Source organism: Protopterus annectens, chromosome 2.part2, assembly GCF_019279795.1.
Source record: "Protopterus annectens isolate FY-2018-M chromosome 2.part2, PAN1.0, whole genome shotgun sequence".
Taxonomy (NCBI): Eukaryota; Metazoa; Chordata; order Ceratodontiformes; family Protopteridae; genus Protopterus; species Protopterus annectens.
Window position 1 is genome coordinate 948607364 of NC_056730.1, and position 17894 is coordinate 948625257.

At 43.8% G+C, this 17894-nt stretch overlaps 1 protein-coding gene across 1 annotated transcript in view; it reads right to left on the minus strand.

Moving 5' to 3' along the window:
- The window catches only part of CAMK4 (calcium/calmodulin dependent protein kinase IV), a 1096576-nt gene that overhangs the window by 937599 nt on the left and 141083 nt on the right, over window positions 1-17894 (minus strand). The gene's annotated exons all lie outside the window — the stretch shown is intronic.

Here is a 17894-nt window from a genome sequence, read left to right on the forward strand (position 1 = left end):
CTGCTCGGAATAGATTGCAACATGGCTTTTGTGGGTGATGCACATAATCAGATGGCCTCTGCACCAATCAGTGTCCTCCACTTGCTATCTGCATGCAGCACGCTGTGTAGTACTTCCAGTTACCACTGTCATGGCAACCCACTACTATAAATACCTACATCATGTGGGCATGGTCCTTTTACCTTTCCTGGATGGTGGACATCCTTCCTGTGTGTGGGCAGCAGTGTTACTCACAGCAGGTAGCAATACATCTTACAAGAGAACTTGTACACTCAGGCCAGCTACATATTTGTATGAGGTTCCAGAACTATAAACAGAGTGTGAGTGCTTTTGTTGTATGCATTGTAGAGCACCAGTGTTACAGGGTTTGTGTGTACATACTAGTTTAACATGGACTGCAGTCTGTCTGCATAGATCTCCACTGTGTGCCTATCCACTTGATGACCAGAAGTGTGAGTGTTATGTTTTGCCTGTCCACCACACAGGTCTTGTGTCAGATATATCACTGGCTGTGGTTGAGTGCTATCAGTACATGGCTGCATCCATTTGTGATTCTGACTTCATCTTCCTGACTAAGGGCATGTTGCAGACTATCCTGTTACACCAGCGGCTTGCCTAGTGTATGACACTATTTCACATATGGGCCTGTGTTCCAGCCTCTGTCCTCCACCTACATACCAGGCTTTGTCCATATGATATGCTGTCAGTGGATGTTATGTAGTGGCCTGTGAGTATGTCATGCTGCCATTCCTGCCATCATTCCACTGCTTTTGTGGCCCCCACACATATTGTGGGTTTGGGTCCATATATGTGTGGGCTTCATCTGCTCAATACATGTGTGCCCTTATGCAGTCCAGAGGCCAGAGTATGTAACAGTGGTATATGACCCTGTATATCAGTCCATGGGGGGTGCACCATAACTAACATAGGCTGTTACAACATGTGAGGGGTATCAGGGGTAAGCTGCCTTAAGGAATCTGGATATACATTACCATACAATTCACCTTGGGTAAATGCAGGCCTACTGCTTCCTGCCATACAGACTGTTCTGTTTGTCAGTGTGATTGTGATTGTTTCAGTTATGCCTTGTTATGCAACAGATACATCCCACTGTGTCACCTGAGGTCTTTATCCCCTAGGGATTGTGTACAGAGTGTAGATGGAGGCTGCTGGACTATACAGCTGCATTACTTACTGTTGATTGATTGTTATCCTGTGGCCCAGTCTGTCTTTACTGTCGTACTACATGAAGGCCTTGGCCTGGACAGCAACATATGTAATGCTTTCCTGAATACTGAATTAATTTATCTGTTTGAGAGTTGCATTAGTCTGTTTATATGTATTTCAGAGTCTAAACAGCTATATGACATCGCATATACAACTGTCATAGTACACAAATAAAGCTTTCTCATATATGCAAACCTGTATGTGGTGATATATCCTTTGACCTCTCTGTGAGTATATGTTTCGGGCAACAACTGTCTTCTGTATGGTGACTCATACAGTGTCCAGTTGGTAAGGTGGCAACTGTAGGCATACTGGCTGTTCTTTATGGTGTGCACCCTCTAAATATGTATCTTCCTATACATATCTCTGTGTGCGTATGTGTAGCTACATATATATGTATACATATATATGTATATATATATATATATATATATATATATATATATATATACATATATATATATATATATATATATAGATATATATACATATATATATATATATATATATATACACATATATATATGTGTGTTTCTGAATATATGTGTCTGTGTATATGTATCTTAGGAATGTTTATTGCTTCCACATTGTACATTCCCTATGGCTGCCAGGCTGTACTGCATGATATGTTATTGATACCAGTCTGACATCATATAGGTGGGATGGATTCCTGTTAACATCTTGTGCCGATGTTGTCTCAGGTCCTGGTTATGGGGCTTGCAACAGTTGGTATTGTATTGCAGGGCAGACCTGTTTGGCTGTGGGGGGAAATATCAATTCGTACAAGAAGTATGTTGCTTGGGCCCGCTCACCTCCATTAATGGTGTCTGTGGTCATATATGTATTTATGTTCTCTTTTATATCTATAGATATATTTCTGTATATACATACATATATATATATATATATATATATATATATATATATATATGCTTACATATATATATTGCTGTGTATATATATATATATATATATATATATATATATATATATATATATATACATATATATGTAGACATATATATCTACAGATGTACGCATATGTGTATATCTATTTAGATATAAATATATATACACACGCACAAATCTACATGTATAAGGGGTGGGAGGTTGGCATAATGGTTAAGATGTTTGCCCTACAGACACAAGGTACAGGGTTTGATTCTCACATGGGGTCATTGGCTAGGCTTAAAATGACCCAGAAGGGCAGTTAGCCTAGTACTAATCTATGAACCCATGAACCTATATACATTTCCTGTACTGCTGAATGACTGTGCTGGATGATATGTTTGTAAAAACATCAGGGTTATGTATAGCTGACATGGCTTAGTGGTAAATCACTTTGGCTATGGTGGCCACGGCCATGGGTTTAAGCCTTGCAGAGGCTGTTTATTTTGATGCTGGGCAGAACAAGGGCAGCCGGATACAGAGTGATTAAGGCACTTTTAAGCAGTTGTAAGTGGGTTTGCACAGGTTTGAGCAGAGGTGAGCACTGCTAACTTCCTGTTACAGTTTCTTATACTGATGTAGCTTCTCAATTGCTTAACCTGTGTAGGCATTGCTTAGTCCCATGCAAACAAGCTTAAACCAGCTTACTGCTGCTTAAAAGTGCTTACTCCCGCATACCCCTGCACTAATTTCTTTAAAAGAAATGAAAAAGGGTTATAGGAAAGTGGTGAAAAAGGAGCACAAAGAGGATAAGACAGTAGGGAAAATAGCTCGGGATGTGCAGGAAGGGTGTAGGGAAGGTCTATAGCTGCCCATTTCTTCTACAGCAACAGCTATGCATATACACTGAATTTGGAGATAGATTTGGACACTCATACCCCTGAGAGAAGGGTGAGGACAACAATAACATGTTGTTAAGCCAATTAGTCCAGATTACATGTGTCCAGTGGACACGTGCGAAATGGATAGCTATATATGAGGCGAGATTTTTTTTTTTTGGGAACAGATTGCCCTTTTTTTTTTTCAGGTGAGAGTGGGATGTTGGGGAGGGATAGTAGGTATATTTGGGGAGGTAGGTTGGGTAGGTTAACAGACAAGACAAACAAGATGCATAGAGGGGCAGTATATGACACATGTGGGTGGTAAACACTTTGATGGGGAGGGGTGTTGGGAAATCGGAAGCCCATGAGCCCCTAATGGAAACAGTGAGACTGAGGTCCCCACCAATGGGCAGTCACCACTGCACTTTCACAGTCCCAAAGGTGGCTGTGCTGGGAGCTGAGTAGGAGAGCCAGGCCGACCTTCTAGTCATGACACATGGCCCTCAAGCTGGTGTAGCAGATCTCCGACCTCCCTGTGGAGCTCACTATGCACCACGACAATACCCTATTGCCTTAATTTGGACAGTGGTATGGCTGTCGACATCTATATACATGAACTGGTTTTACCTACCTGGTATACCTGTGGAGGAATTGTTTAACACTGTTTCTACACATACTCCCAGATTCCAGGTTTATGTTATGCACATACCTGTCCATCTCTTTTTGCTCAGACTCTGGGCATGTCTTGACCACATGCAGGTGAACCGGAATATATTTTGCCTATTGCCCTCTTAAACCTTTAGTGAATTGTACAATGACAGGTTTGTTTTCATTGACATTTTCCAAATATGTACAGGCCTGACAGTCAGTTATATGACATGAAATGCTGCCTACATGTCAGAGATTAGCACACTGATATGCCAGGGGGACAGGGTGACAGGAGGCAGATATGGAGCGATTAACTGGACAATTTGGACATTTCTGTAAACTTGTGGGGTATGATTCTGCATACAGCTTACTGCCACTTCCTGCCTCACAATGCATTCATTGGTTAGTATAACTTGACTAAACAGTGAGTGCTCTGAAGCGAATGATAAGATGACACAAAAGCAGATGTAGACACACACGAACACACACACAAACACACACACACACACACACACACACACACACACACACACACACACACACACACACACACACACACACACACACACACAGAAAAACAAACAAGAAAATGAGGCTTGAAGCTATCACTTCTAGAACTGGCAGTTGGCACAAAGGGTTAAAGTTGTGAGCTGTGACTCCTGTAGTACAGGGTTTGATTTCCTCAGCCCGTCATTTGCCTGCTGTGTGGCCTTGAGCAAGTCATTTAATCAGACAGTGCTTAGGGGCAATCAGAGATTTTAGCTAGACTCCAATAGTCCCCTGGACTGCAAGCCTAGTAAATATCTAAGAATCTATGACTCTTAAATAAAATAGTAAAAGAAGAAAAGAGTGCGGGATTCCCCAGCAGCACAAGATTCATTTCAAAAAGTCAGAAATGTGGTGACTAATCACCGTGTTGAAGGGGAAATGACAGTGCACACATATGCGCATAAGTGAGGTAACAATGGGAATGTTAACACTAGTGGGCAGTAAGAAAGCAAGGTAAGCTATGAGCTATTACGGTAAGGCTAGGACAGACCACAAGGTCTAATTAACAGGTGAAGATGGTAATAAAGAAAGGAAAAAAAATATTTAAAGTTAGTAGAATCTAATTAAAAGGAACCAGAGAGAGAATGGAACAGGTATGTTTTAAGATATACTGAAGTAATCCCATAGCAGAATCATTTACTGGAAATGATATGGACAGTCTTGAGGCTTGTCTCACAAGAGGGAAAGATTCTAACCTCTGAGGGAAGATTATTTCAGAATATGGGAGCTGTCATCCTGAATATACTGGCAGCAGCACACTTTTGAATAAGAACAGTTAGCCAATGGGAACCATATGACCTAAGATTCATACCCATAACACAGGGGTGTACATTATTGCAAAAGTACTTGTCGTGGCTATTTACACACACGCGCGCACACACACACACACACACACACACACACACACACACACACACACACACACACACACACACTCACCAAAAGCTGTCAAAGTATTTTAAGGAATTTGTAATAATACTTCCTGTAAACATCTCCCATTTTGTGCAGTAATGGTAAATAGCTGACTTTGCATTATTGACAGCTTCTCTGTCAACAGGTCCAAAATGCCAGTTTCGATAAAGTATGAGCAGGGCATCTGTGCATGTGTGTGTGTGTGTGTGTGTGTGTGTGTGTGTGTGTGTGTGTGTGTGTGTGTGTGTGTGTGTGTGTGTGTGTGTGTGTGTGTGTGTGTGTGTGTGTGTGTGTGTGTGTGTGTGTGTGTGTGTGTTGAACAGAGGCCTATCAGGGAGTAATTCACAATAGTTTTAGGCTCCTTTGCCAGTACAGTGGTTTAAAGGTCATTTGTGTATTATTATACAGAAGAAATATGGTGCTGAAACTGCTCCCATAGGAGCAGACTGCTGAGAGCAAGCCAAGTGTGGTTGTGACAGCTGGTTTGTGTGCACAGTAGTCATCTGTGGGCTGTAATCTGAAACCCTCTAATTATTCTGTGGAATTCAAAGAAATGGTAACTTACTTTGCTCAGGTGTATTATACCTGTCAATGCATCCCCATTTATTTGCCATTTGGTGCAGAACAACTGCAACTCATATACTACATTCATTTCTGTAGTCTCATAAAACTCTCTCCCTGTTTCACAGTATAGCACATGGTCTACAGGTTTATGAATCATATACTATTTTGTGGATCCTCATTTGTATACTGACTAGATATATGAATGGACTTCTCCAGGTACACAGTTGCATATGCCCCTACTCCATTGCATTCAGCATAGCCTGGGACACATCTTTGTACTGTGCAGGGCATGGCATATGTGTCTTACTGCATACCAGCCATATGAAGTTATATGAATAGCAACCCTATACTCATGAAAATTAAAGACATGAAGTTAACACTTTAATCAGAGGTCCCTCAAAAGTCAGAGTAGGAGCTATAACTGAAGAGTCATGGTTTCTGAAGTTGGACAACCCAGCTGGGATTCATGGTAGGTTTAGCCTGAGGCAAGTTCACCTGAAGATTTTGTTGATGGAGCAGAACCAAAGCCCAGATAAGACATATAGCTGCATTTTTAAACACATTCTATTTGCATTAGCAGTTGGGTCAAACTAAACCTTTATTGTGGCAATACCCTTAAAGTCAGTAACCCTGAAAGAAAGTACTGTAAGTATTCTAAATATTTCTAAAGCACAACCATTCAAAGTACTATAAATATTGTAAAGAATAACCAAGCAACGTTGTGTTCTTTATGTGTTTGGGCACCTGGTATGACACACACACACAGGCTTTTATAACTAGGTGTGTGCAATATAAAAGGGAGTTCAGCTGAGTTCAGTTCATTTCTGGAGTTACAGAAAATTCAGTGAATGGATGAATTAAGCAGGCGAAGGAATTTTTTGCTGTTCTTGCTTAATGGAATTTTAAATTGTCCACGCAAAGAATGACCTGTCTTTTTTGACTTAGAGAAACAGTACAAAGAATATATCCCTAAAAAACTTAAAATAAAAACAAAAATGCCAAACTAGGACACAAGTACAACCTTATTTGAATTAAGCATTTTTATTTATTAATTTTACAGAACTTTATCAGAAAGTATCTTATCCAATGAGAATGCCTTGGGATACTAAATTCGAAAACAATGAGTAGCACTGACATCTGCTCTTACATTCATCCAACCTACCTAGGCTGAATGACATTATATCTATTAGTAGTCCCCCAGATTCAGTAAGCTCTGCACAGTGTGCAGGACTAGTGCAGGAGCTCCTGGAGGCAATATGGCCGCCGTGCGATCCAGGAATAAGCACCAGGGACGTGCACGAGCTCTCCTGCACTATTCCTGCAAGGACACAGCTCCTGTATGCAAATTACCCCATTTTCAGGTGAAAACCATGCAAATGAGATGAATTTGCAATACAGGAAGCTGTCAGCTGGCCGTGCAGGACTAGTGTAGTGTGCAGAAATGTCCTCAGTTAGTAACCGAGTACATTTCTGCAAACTATAAAACTGAGCCATGACAGCTCCAAATAAAGGGTATATAGTATGTGTAAAGCATGCCAATGGCCAAATATATGGCCATCGGCATGGAAAACAGTTGGAAAAAAAAAACGTATTTTTTTTAGCCGTTTCGGCTGTTTAAGCATAGGGCAGCGGCACACAAATGGTATTGGGCCGAAAATAAAAAAAAAAAAACCTGAAATAAGCATTTTAACCAAAATCACTATTTTGCCGTTATACTCAATGGAAGACAACATGGCCAGTGAATAGTGGTTGCTAAGGGGGAAGGCTCAGTGTGGGACCTGTAACTATGCATTAGCAGGCAATCCTATGCAGATGAGGGGAATGATACTGAATCCCAGATTTCCCCTCAATGATAGCCAGCCCCCAACTGTGTCAGTGCAGCAACAGCATGGTTCAAGCCTAAGAGTTACCTGACATCATAGGGGTGTGTGTCAGGCATACTGTAAGCTTGTGGCTCAGGTTTGCCTTAGTTTAGCAGAGCTAAGCAAGGGTGTGTGTCTGCGGCTGCTTAGCACTGTTTACATTGCCTAAGCAGGTGTGCACGCCACACACCAGGTTTTAAATGAAAAAAAAAAAAAAGTAAACCAGGAAATAGCAGCTCTGTGCACATTTGAGCACTGTGTTTGGGCGGCACATACCTGGGCTTAAACAGGAAGGCAATGGGAAGGGAAATCAGCAGGGAGTGGGATGTTAGTTCTGAAGGGTAAGAAGTCAGAAACTGAAATGTAGGTCATTCAAACCTAAGACCTGTAGTACACTGATATGCCTCTAGTCAACATGATAGGTTAGAATACAGAATGAAATGGAGTACCTGACATATCAGTACAGTCATAGCAAATGTGTACAAGTGTCAGGTGTACCCCCCAATCCTATGTAGAAATGTAGTAACAGTCTGGTGTGCCCCCCCATTCATATGTAGACACTTTGTAACAGTCAGGTGTGCCACCCCAATCCTATGTAGAAATGTAGTAACAGTCAGGTGTGCCCCCCCAATCCTATGTTGAAATGTAGCAACAGTCAGGTGTGCCCCCCATTCACATGTAGACATGTAGTGTCAGGTGTGCCCCCCACAATCCTATGTACAAATGTAGTAACAGTCAGGTGTGCCCCCCACCTCACAATCCTATGTAGAATTGTAGTAACAGTCAGGTGTGCCCCCCCACTATCCTATGTATAAACGTAGTAACAGTCAGGTGTACACCCCCCACAATCCTATGTAGAAATGTAGTAACAATCAGGTGTGCCCCCCCAATCCTATGTAGACACGTAGTAACAGTCAGGTGTGCCCCCCCCCACAATCCTATGTAGAATTGTAGTAAAAGTCGGGTATGCACCCCCTCACAATCCTATGTAGAAATGTAGTAACAGTCAGGTGTGCCCCCCCAATCCTATGTAGACACGTAGTAACAGTCAGGTGTGCCCTCCAATCCTATGTAGAAATGTAGTAACAGTAAGGTGTGCCCCCCAATTCTATGTAGACACATAGTAACACACAGGTGTGCCCCCCAATCCTATGTAGAAATGTAGTAACATGTATGCGTAGGTATAATAACAATGGAGCACAAATTACCTGAGCTGGCCAAGGTAGCAGGATATATTGTAGCATGTGTTTAATATGCAGATCTGCATGTGTTAGGTTGGAGTGTGTTGTATATTGTGTGAGAGTAGTCAGTATGTATGCATGGTGAGGTTTGTCCTGGTGGCCATTGCCCAGTACTGCTGATGACAGGGCCAAGTTCTCACAACTGCAGTGCCAAACACAGTGCTTCCCAGAATAACACATTCCAACAGTAAGCCATAGTAAATGTTTGGAAGTAATATGTGTCACCATCTGAAAGATGGACATGGCATGAATGCAGGCCCAGATATACAAGCAGTACACAGGGGGAAGTACCCCAGACAGACAGTGTATAATATGTAACTGTCAGATGGACACACCCTTGGAATTGTACACACAGGTTTGCAGCACATTATCTGGGCTTGTAGTAGGGAATACCAATGTCATCTGGCCAAACACTGGCATACCACAAAGGTCATAGGAATGATGTATTGAGAAAATGCTGATGTCCCTTCACAAGCCAGCATAAGTGGAATGCCCCATGCATATCTGTGAGTCAGATGCAAGTAGTGTCCATAGCACACATGCACCCAGCTCACCCCACCACCACCCACAGGTACCTCTCCGGTCTTATCTCTGCTGTTGGGAATGAGTACAATATGACCCCCCACCTGTGTATGGTAATAGCGAAAAAATGAAGCATGCAGAGCAGGTGTCCCATGCAGGTGTATCCCTAGCTGTAAGCAGCACACTGCCAGCATCCACACCACTGGATCAATACTGACAGAAAATATTGGCATGAACACCTTGCACACCTATCCTGTCACTCCAGGGGATTATAGTGTATCACAGTCTGGGACTGTATGACTGACAGAATGCAACAGCCTGCTATAGCTGGCCTGCATCACTACCAAATGGCCTACAGTCCTCTGCCAAAAGCCTGTGTCTCACCCGTACTGCCAATGTATGCTATGTCATGGACTCCCAAATAACAACATAACACAGTCCACAGAACGCAAATGCAAGGCCATGTGGACAAATCACAGTAACATGTCCACTATTTCCTACTGCATGAACTGTGGACCAACACCAAATTACTGCTTTGATGAGGTAATAACTATAAGGAAAATATCACATAATGTTTGCATAATGTACGGAAGAGGATAGAATAATAGAAGGGGGGTGGGAGCATGGGCGGCATGGAGTGTGTGAAGTCCGAAACTCAACAGTGAGCACATACTATCCCTGGCTGCAAACACAAGAATGGGTGGCTACAAACCTGCTCATAAACCACAATGTGTAGGGGTAATGTCCAGAATTATGACCCCTGCCTCTGGGTAACCTGAATGAATCTGTACAGCTGTGAGGTATGGCTGCAGCAGGATATGGCCATACTGTCATGCCGATGGATGTACAAGCATGGGATCCTCTGCCACCACTGTACCAAGGTGCTGAACCATTTACAAAGACCCAGCAGCAAGTGTCTGCAGCTTCCCCCTCCAGAATGGCATGAGTGTACAAGAATATGTAGGCTGCTGACCACAATACTGGACACAGCTGCATTCATCCTGTGTTCTCCAGGACATCACTGCAAGCAAATATGTCTACCTGACAGTACTTGAGGACATAAAACATCACAGTGTATAACAGTACATATGTCTGAATATCTCTGCTAACACCAGGACCATGTAGCAGAAGCAGCACAGACACAATTGCCTACAGTAACCCACTATCCTTTTCCCATTTTGACCCCATATTGTCAATTGATCTACAGATATCCTGCAGAAACAGTTTGCTAGCTGTAGGTGTAGAACATAAAAGTCTACACTAGAGTACAATCTACCTGGAATGGATTCACACCTTCAATACAGAAGGTCATACTGGGTATGCTCCCATACTTAGAGAAATGAAGGCCATGTCAGACAACAAAATACTGAAAGGTCATACTGGGCATGCTCACACACTTAAAGAAATGAAGCCCATGTCTGGCAACATCAGTGGACCATACATATCTGACAGTCACAGATGTTAGTGCATACACTCCTTAGTACGCACCAGTTATGCTTTGCACACACATTGGATAGGAATACACACATATATCCAAGGACAACACACTACAATAGGCCAAAAGTACACATACATAGATGTGTGGAAGAGAGTGACAGTGACAAAGAGCCTTCCATCAGGAGGCCTGTCCCACCCAGCACACATCCAATTGGCTAAAACCACATGATGTGCAAATGTCAATCACAGTAGACATTTGCCTCTAGAATCTCTCAGCATTATAGTGTCTGTGTTGCTAAGTGCTAACTGTGCAACATGACTGTACAAGTCAGTAGTAATCTAGCAGTTGTATACATGTACCTGTGGAATATAAACGTGTGTGTGGCTGAGTGTGGTGTGTCTGCCTCTAGATGAATGGGTTATGGCCCATGCACACACACACTGCACTCCCCATTGCCCTACTATGGCAAGCCTGCTGATGTATTCACCTTGAAATACACCTTTGGGGAAGTAATAGCCTAGTAATCTCCATGGCACATCCTATAACTGCGTAATGCTATAGTGTGATGTACTAGTTAGGTAGGAGTTCTAATCCCAGACATGGCAAGTGTTTGTGTAGGGATCAATGCTTTTTAGGCCAGTCACACTCACCACAATTTCATATACCCTACTTTGTCATGCCTGCTGATGTCATTGACTTTGAAATACATCTTTGGGGAACGAGTAGCCCAGTAATCTCCATGGTGCATCCTATAACTGTGTTATGCTGTAGTGTGATAAACTAGTTAGGTAAGAGTTCTATTCCCTGACATGGCAAGTGTGTGTGTTTGTCTGCGTAGGGAGCAACGCTTTTGAGGCTATTCATAGTCATTACAGCCTCCAGTGTCCTTCTTTGGCAAGCCTGCTGATGTTCTTCACTTTGAAATACACCTTTGGGGAAAGAATAGCCCAGTAATTTCTGTGGTATGTCCTATAACTGCGTAATGCTGTAGTGTGATGAACTAGTTAGGTAGGAGTTCTATTCCTAGACATGGCAAGTGTCTGTGTGTTTGTCTGTGTAGGAAGCAATGCTTTTGAGGCCATTAACAGTCACTACAACCTCCAGTGCCCATCTTTGGCAAGCCTGCTGATGTCATTCATTTTGAAATACACCTTTGGGGAAAGAGTAGCCCAGTAATCTCCATGGCATGTCCTATAACTGCGTAATGTTGTAGTGTGATAAACTAGTTAGGTAAGCGTTCTATTCCCAGGCATGGCAAGTTTGTGTTTGTTTGTCTGTGTAGGAAGCAATGCTTTTGAGGTCATCCTCAGTCACTACAACATCCAGTGCCCTTCTTTGGCAAGCCTGCTGATGTCATTCACTTTAAATACACCTTTGGGGAAACGGTAGCCCAGTAATCTCTGTGGCGCGTCCTATAACTGTGTAATGTTGTAGTGTGATAAAGACATGGCAGGTGTGGATGTTTGTGTGCATGTTTGTTTGTCTGTGTAGGGAGCAATGCTTTTGAGGCCATTCACAGTCACTACAACCTCCAGTGCCCATCTCTGGCAAGCCTGCTGTCGTCATTCACTTTGAAATACACCTTTGGGGAAGGGGTTGTCAGTAATCTCCATGGTGCGTCCTATAACTGCGTAATGCTGTAGTGTGATAAACTAGTTGGATAGAAGTTCTATGCCCAGACATGGCAACTGTGTGTGTGTGTGTGTGTGTGTGTGTGTGTGTGTGTGTGTGTGTGTGTGTGTGTGTGTGTGTGTGTGTGTGTGTGTATATAGGGAGCAATGTTTTGTTGGCCATTCACAATCACTACACACACCTACAAATGGAGAACATTGATAACTGTGCAGTAACAGAGACCTGATCCAAGCCTCCAGAGAGCACCCCTGCAATACCAGGTACAGCTCTCACCACACCTGTTGGCCACCAAACCAGGACCAAAACATTAAAGTGGAGGAGTGTCCATATTCACCAAGGATATTCACACCACCAGGCTACCTGCCCAACAGAATTTGTCTGAAATACCCCCGGTGCAACTAACAGTAGGTTAGACTGCATTCCAAATTGTATAGCTTGCAACAGATCCCCCACCATGCCCCATGATATCCACTACAGCTTTTGAAACATACTGTGAAATATTATGATACAAGCAAACACCCTAATACTGGGTGACTTACACTAACCTGCCATTAACTGGGAAAACTACTTGTGTACCAACATGTATGCCCAACAGTTCTTGGAAGTCATAATTCCCAATGCCCTGGATCAAGTAACCCATAGTCCCACCAGGGGCTCAAATATCCTAGACCTGGTCATTACCAACATGGGAAATCAATGCTCCACACCTATGTTCACCCCATCAGTGGTCAGGTATGCCAATGAGCTAATCACCCTTAACATCAACATCCCTCACCCACACCTCAGTAAGGAAACCTCCATAAGACACATCTCCAAAGCTAATGTCATGCTACACATTTCAGATATGACTAACATCATGACACCCATGCAGATGGGATTTGAAAGGACGTCTACTGAATCATACATGAAGGCACTGTAAGAGCACATCCACTCGTGCATGAATCGTGCCATCCAATATTGAACCAAGATGTTCCCCATCCAAGAAAAGGATGCCATGTGATGGCCCCCTGCCATAAACATACTGTACAACAAAAGGAGGAAACACTTGCAGAATTGGGGGACTTTCCAGGATGCAAAATACTCCCTTACCAGCTACAGTAAGAGGCAGAGACCCCTCTTAACATCCACAAAAGCTAGTTATGAACATAATATAGCCACAGATGCCAAAGACAAATGCAGGCCGTTCCATAGCTATGTGAGGAATCTAAATGGCAAGGCTCAAAACTGCTGTGAGCTACAACAGGATGGTACTAAATCTACTCATCCCAGGAATATTGCCAATATCCTGGCAGATCAATTCAGTGCCAACTGCACCCCCCTCCCAACCCACAAAGGGCCCATATCAACATGGATAGATTCCCATATGTATATATAATAACAGCCACATAGGTAAAAACCACACTCTTCAGAGCTATGACAACAGCAGCCATGGGACCAGTCAACATCCCGGGCTGTGTACTACATGAGCTACAAACTGCACTTGCACCTCACCTATGTGCCATGTCTAATCATAGCCACACCTCAGGCTTCATGCCCACTGTGTGGTGTGCAACTACAGTTATCCCAGTCCACAAGGGGGGATCCACTTTGCATTCTGGGAACTACAGCCCCAGCAGTATGACTTGCCTGCTCTGCAAGGCCATGGAATGTATTATCATGGAAATTAAAACAAAGGCATTGGCAACCTGCAAACACTGGACCCTAACCAGGTTTGGTTTGTGAAGGGCCAATCACGCCAACTCAACCTGAGTGACAACTGTGAATCCATCTCCAGTGCTGTGGACAAAAGTAAGGTGGTTCACACAGCCTATCTGGACCTTGCCAAGCCCTTCGACACCATCCCCCAGTTTGGAATCATAGATAAATGTATTAAGCTGGCCATTACTCCCAATGTCACCCAATGGGCTGACAACTGCTGTACTGACACAAGCCTCACTGTAAATGTAGGTGACACCAACCCAAGCCCAAGATAAGTGACAGCTGAAGTACCCTAGGGTTCAGTCCTGGCACCGCCCTTGTTCGGCATCTACTGCTCTGAACTACAGTCCAACAGTAAGGGACACTGGCAAAAATAGGTCGCAGATGACTGCACACTGTGAGCCAATATTGAGTCCCCACATGATGTGGACATTGGGAAGGGACATGTACCTGTGAAGTACCACATGGGTGACAGTACACCAAACACCTAAAGTGTGATAACAGACTTAGGAACACAGGTGGACAGTGGTCTCACCTTTGATAACTACATCACCACAACAGTCAGGAAACCCACCTATGTGGCATACCTCCCCCCAGGAAAAGGAGCCCATTGTCCCACTGTAGGCATCTCTCAGTAAACCCAGTACAGACTACAATGGCCTGTTACGTATGTACCTTACAAGACATCTGCAACAAGTAGAAAGGCTGCAGACATACCTCATGAAATGACCACGGGCCTAAACCAGATGCCCTATGCTGACCATCTGAAAATCACCCAGCTATACCCTGTCACATAGTGTTTTCAGAGGCGATCTCTGCTTAACATACCATGCCATGTCAAACCCACAGCTGTTGGACATGCTGCACTTAAAGAATTCCAAACCCTCACAGCCACATGCTCCAGGGATCCAAATCCTGTCATCACAATGAACAATACATGCAGGAGGGATGTGTTTGTGACCCAGAGACTCCCCAGACTCTGGAATAGACTGCCCGTACATATCAAGCAGACTGCCTCTTTGGCCCTCTTCAAAAGGAACCTGGACAATTGGATGGGAGACAGGACATTTATCCTGGGGATCATGTCAGCTGCCCTGCTAGACAGGAGTGCAGGGAAGTATATATTGTGGGAAGTCATAGCCAGAGAATTGTCATGTCTAGGCATGTATAGGCCCTAGGGCCGATAGCCTAGTATCAACGTATGATCCTATGAACCTATGAACTATGCTTTCCATTAGCCAACCTTGGCAAGGTTGCTGATGTCATTCACTTTGAAATACACCTTTGAGAAAGGAGTAGCCCAGTAATCTCCATGGTGTGTCCTATAAATGCGTAACGCTGTAGTGTGATATACTAGTTAGGTAGGGGTTCTATTCCCAGACATGGCAAGTGTGGATGTTTGTGTGTTTGTTTGTGTAAGGAGCAAGGCTTTTGAGGCCATTAACATTCCCTACACCCTCCACTGCCCTTCTTTGCCAAGCCTGCTGATGTCATTCACATTGAAATACACCTTTGGGGAAGGGGTAGCCCAGTAATCTCCATGGCGCATGCTATAACTGTGTAATGCTGTAGTGTGATATACTAGTTAGGTAGGAGTTCCAATCCCAGACATGGCAACTGTGAGACTTGGTGTTTGTGTGTGTGTGTGTGTGTTTGTCATTCGTATCCTGTGTGGAGGTGGCTGTGAGCGTGTAACAACTTTGCTCATTGTGGAGTGGGTTTTGCAAATTTCTTATATGATGGGCCTATTATATGTCACAATGTCTACCTTACAAGGATAACAGATGTCAAACAGAAGAGAGGCTGGGGTTGACAATCCATACCCCTACATGTGACATCAAGGCCTGGCGAACAATTTAGACAGCCCTTGTATTACCCAGATAACATTCTCAACCCATGTCTCATACACAAACACACTCGGCTAGGCAACACCACTTTGTTGGTAGTTCCCTGCATATTGCCCACAGATAGTAACCATGGTGTGATTGCAGCGGACTACAGAGGGCATGGCACCCTGTCCCATCACTACAATAGACACATAATTGCATACAGTGCTCCTTCACTATGTTCCCCACTGGACACCTGCAACAACTGTAGTGCCATCAAATGTAACCCACAAAGGACATACCATGCCTTAAATACATGCCCTGTATGGGCAGATGCCACTGACATCAGGGAATATCTGTATCATGCTGTCAATGTAGGTGCAGGGTCAAACTGGTGTCCATTGACAGTTCCCACCACATGAGGCCAGGAATGGCACATCTGATGATAACAATCTGTGTACATAACATGCCCCAGGCAGCCCAGGTCTACTTCCACATGTCACAGAACATGCATGTGGGACGTGTGCACATCCCAGACACCATCAATGTCATGGACTATAGAACACATACATGGCAAGCATTGCACAGCACTGGCCACCCACAATAATAACCCAGATGACTGGATGGTGAATACAATACCCACCTGTGTGGGCCAGTCTAAACACTACACCCCTGAGCCACACTGCAGACCATTTCTATGTGGCCTGATGCCAAGGTGTACCCTTTACCTAGCCTTGTACAGCCTTCTGGCACAGTCAACCACTACACAACTGTGAACCAATACACCCATGCATGTCAATACTGGCAACCTGTATCTGTGAGTGTGTGTGCGTGTGTGCGTGTGTGTGTGTGTGTGTGTGTGTGTGTGTGTGTGTGTGTGTGTGTGTGTGTGTGTGTGTGTGTGTGTGTGTGTGTGTGTGTGTGTGTGTGTGTGTGTGTGTGTGTGTGTGTGTGGAGTATAATGATTTCGACCCCATTCACACTCACTACACCTCCCATTAGCCTACTGAAGCATGCCTTCTGATGTCAGACACCTTAACAAACCTTTTGCCCATATATCATCCTGATAACCCCTGTGGTGCATGTGACACCTACGTATTACTGTATTATGGCAAACTAGCTAGTTAAGAGGTCTAATCCTGCCCCTGCCAACTGTGTTAATGTGTGTGAGTCCCTGAGAGAGTGTGGCTGTGTTGACGTTGACACCTGATCATGTGGACAGGCACGTGTACTACACCTGCCTTATCCCTCCCATATCACTGTTGCAGATGACACTCACCATCAAATATACCTTTGGATAGCTCCCGAACATGTGAGCTCTGTGGCCATGCAATAACTGCATAGAAATGTGATAGCAATACATAGTCAGGCAGGGGTTTGAAACCCTGTACTGGTAAGTGTGTGACACAAACATACTTAGGATTTACTCTCACACCCCCTCCCTGTCTACTTTGTCTCTGTCTGTCTCTCTCACTCCCTCTCTGGTGGATGTGGAGAAGTACACCTGCTTTACTTAGGCAGCAGCTTGTGTTTTGTAAGTGATGCTCATGATCAGCTGATGGCCTCTACACGAATTGCAGCCCCCCAGTAGCTCCATTCCCATAGCCATTTGCATGGTAACACACTCCTATACCTAGGAACATCATGTGGGTATCGGGCCTTTTCATTCACTGTGAGCAGGACCTCATGTCGGTGTTTGGCAAACAGCATCACAGATGGTATTGGGATATACCTCTAACAACATACACTGTGGAGACAGGCCAACAAACAGGACGGAGATGTGCCAGACATGACTACAGAATGTAAGTGTTGCTCTTCTGCATTTGGAGTAATGCTGGTTTAACAGGGTTTGTGTGGATATGGCTGGTCTACATGATTTAATACCTGTCATGACAGTATTATGTGTTTGAGGAAACTCCCACCTGTAGGATTATCTGCAGACTGGGCAGTGTTTGCAGTCTTATGTTTCTAGTGTTACTCACAGATCACCTATCTTAGAAATGCAA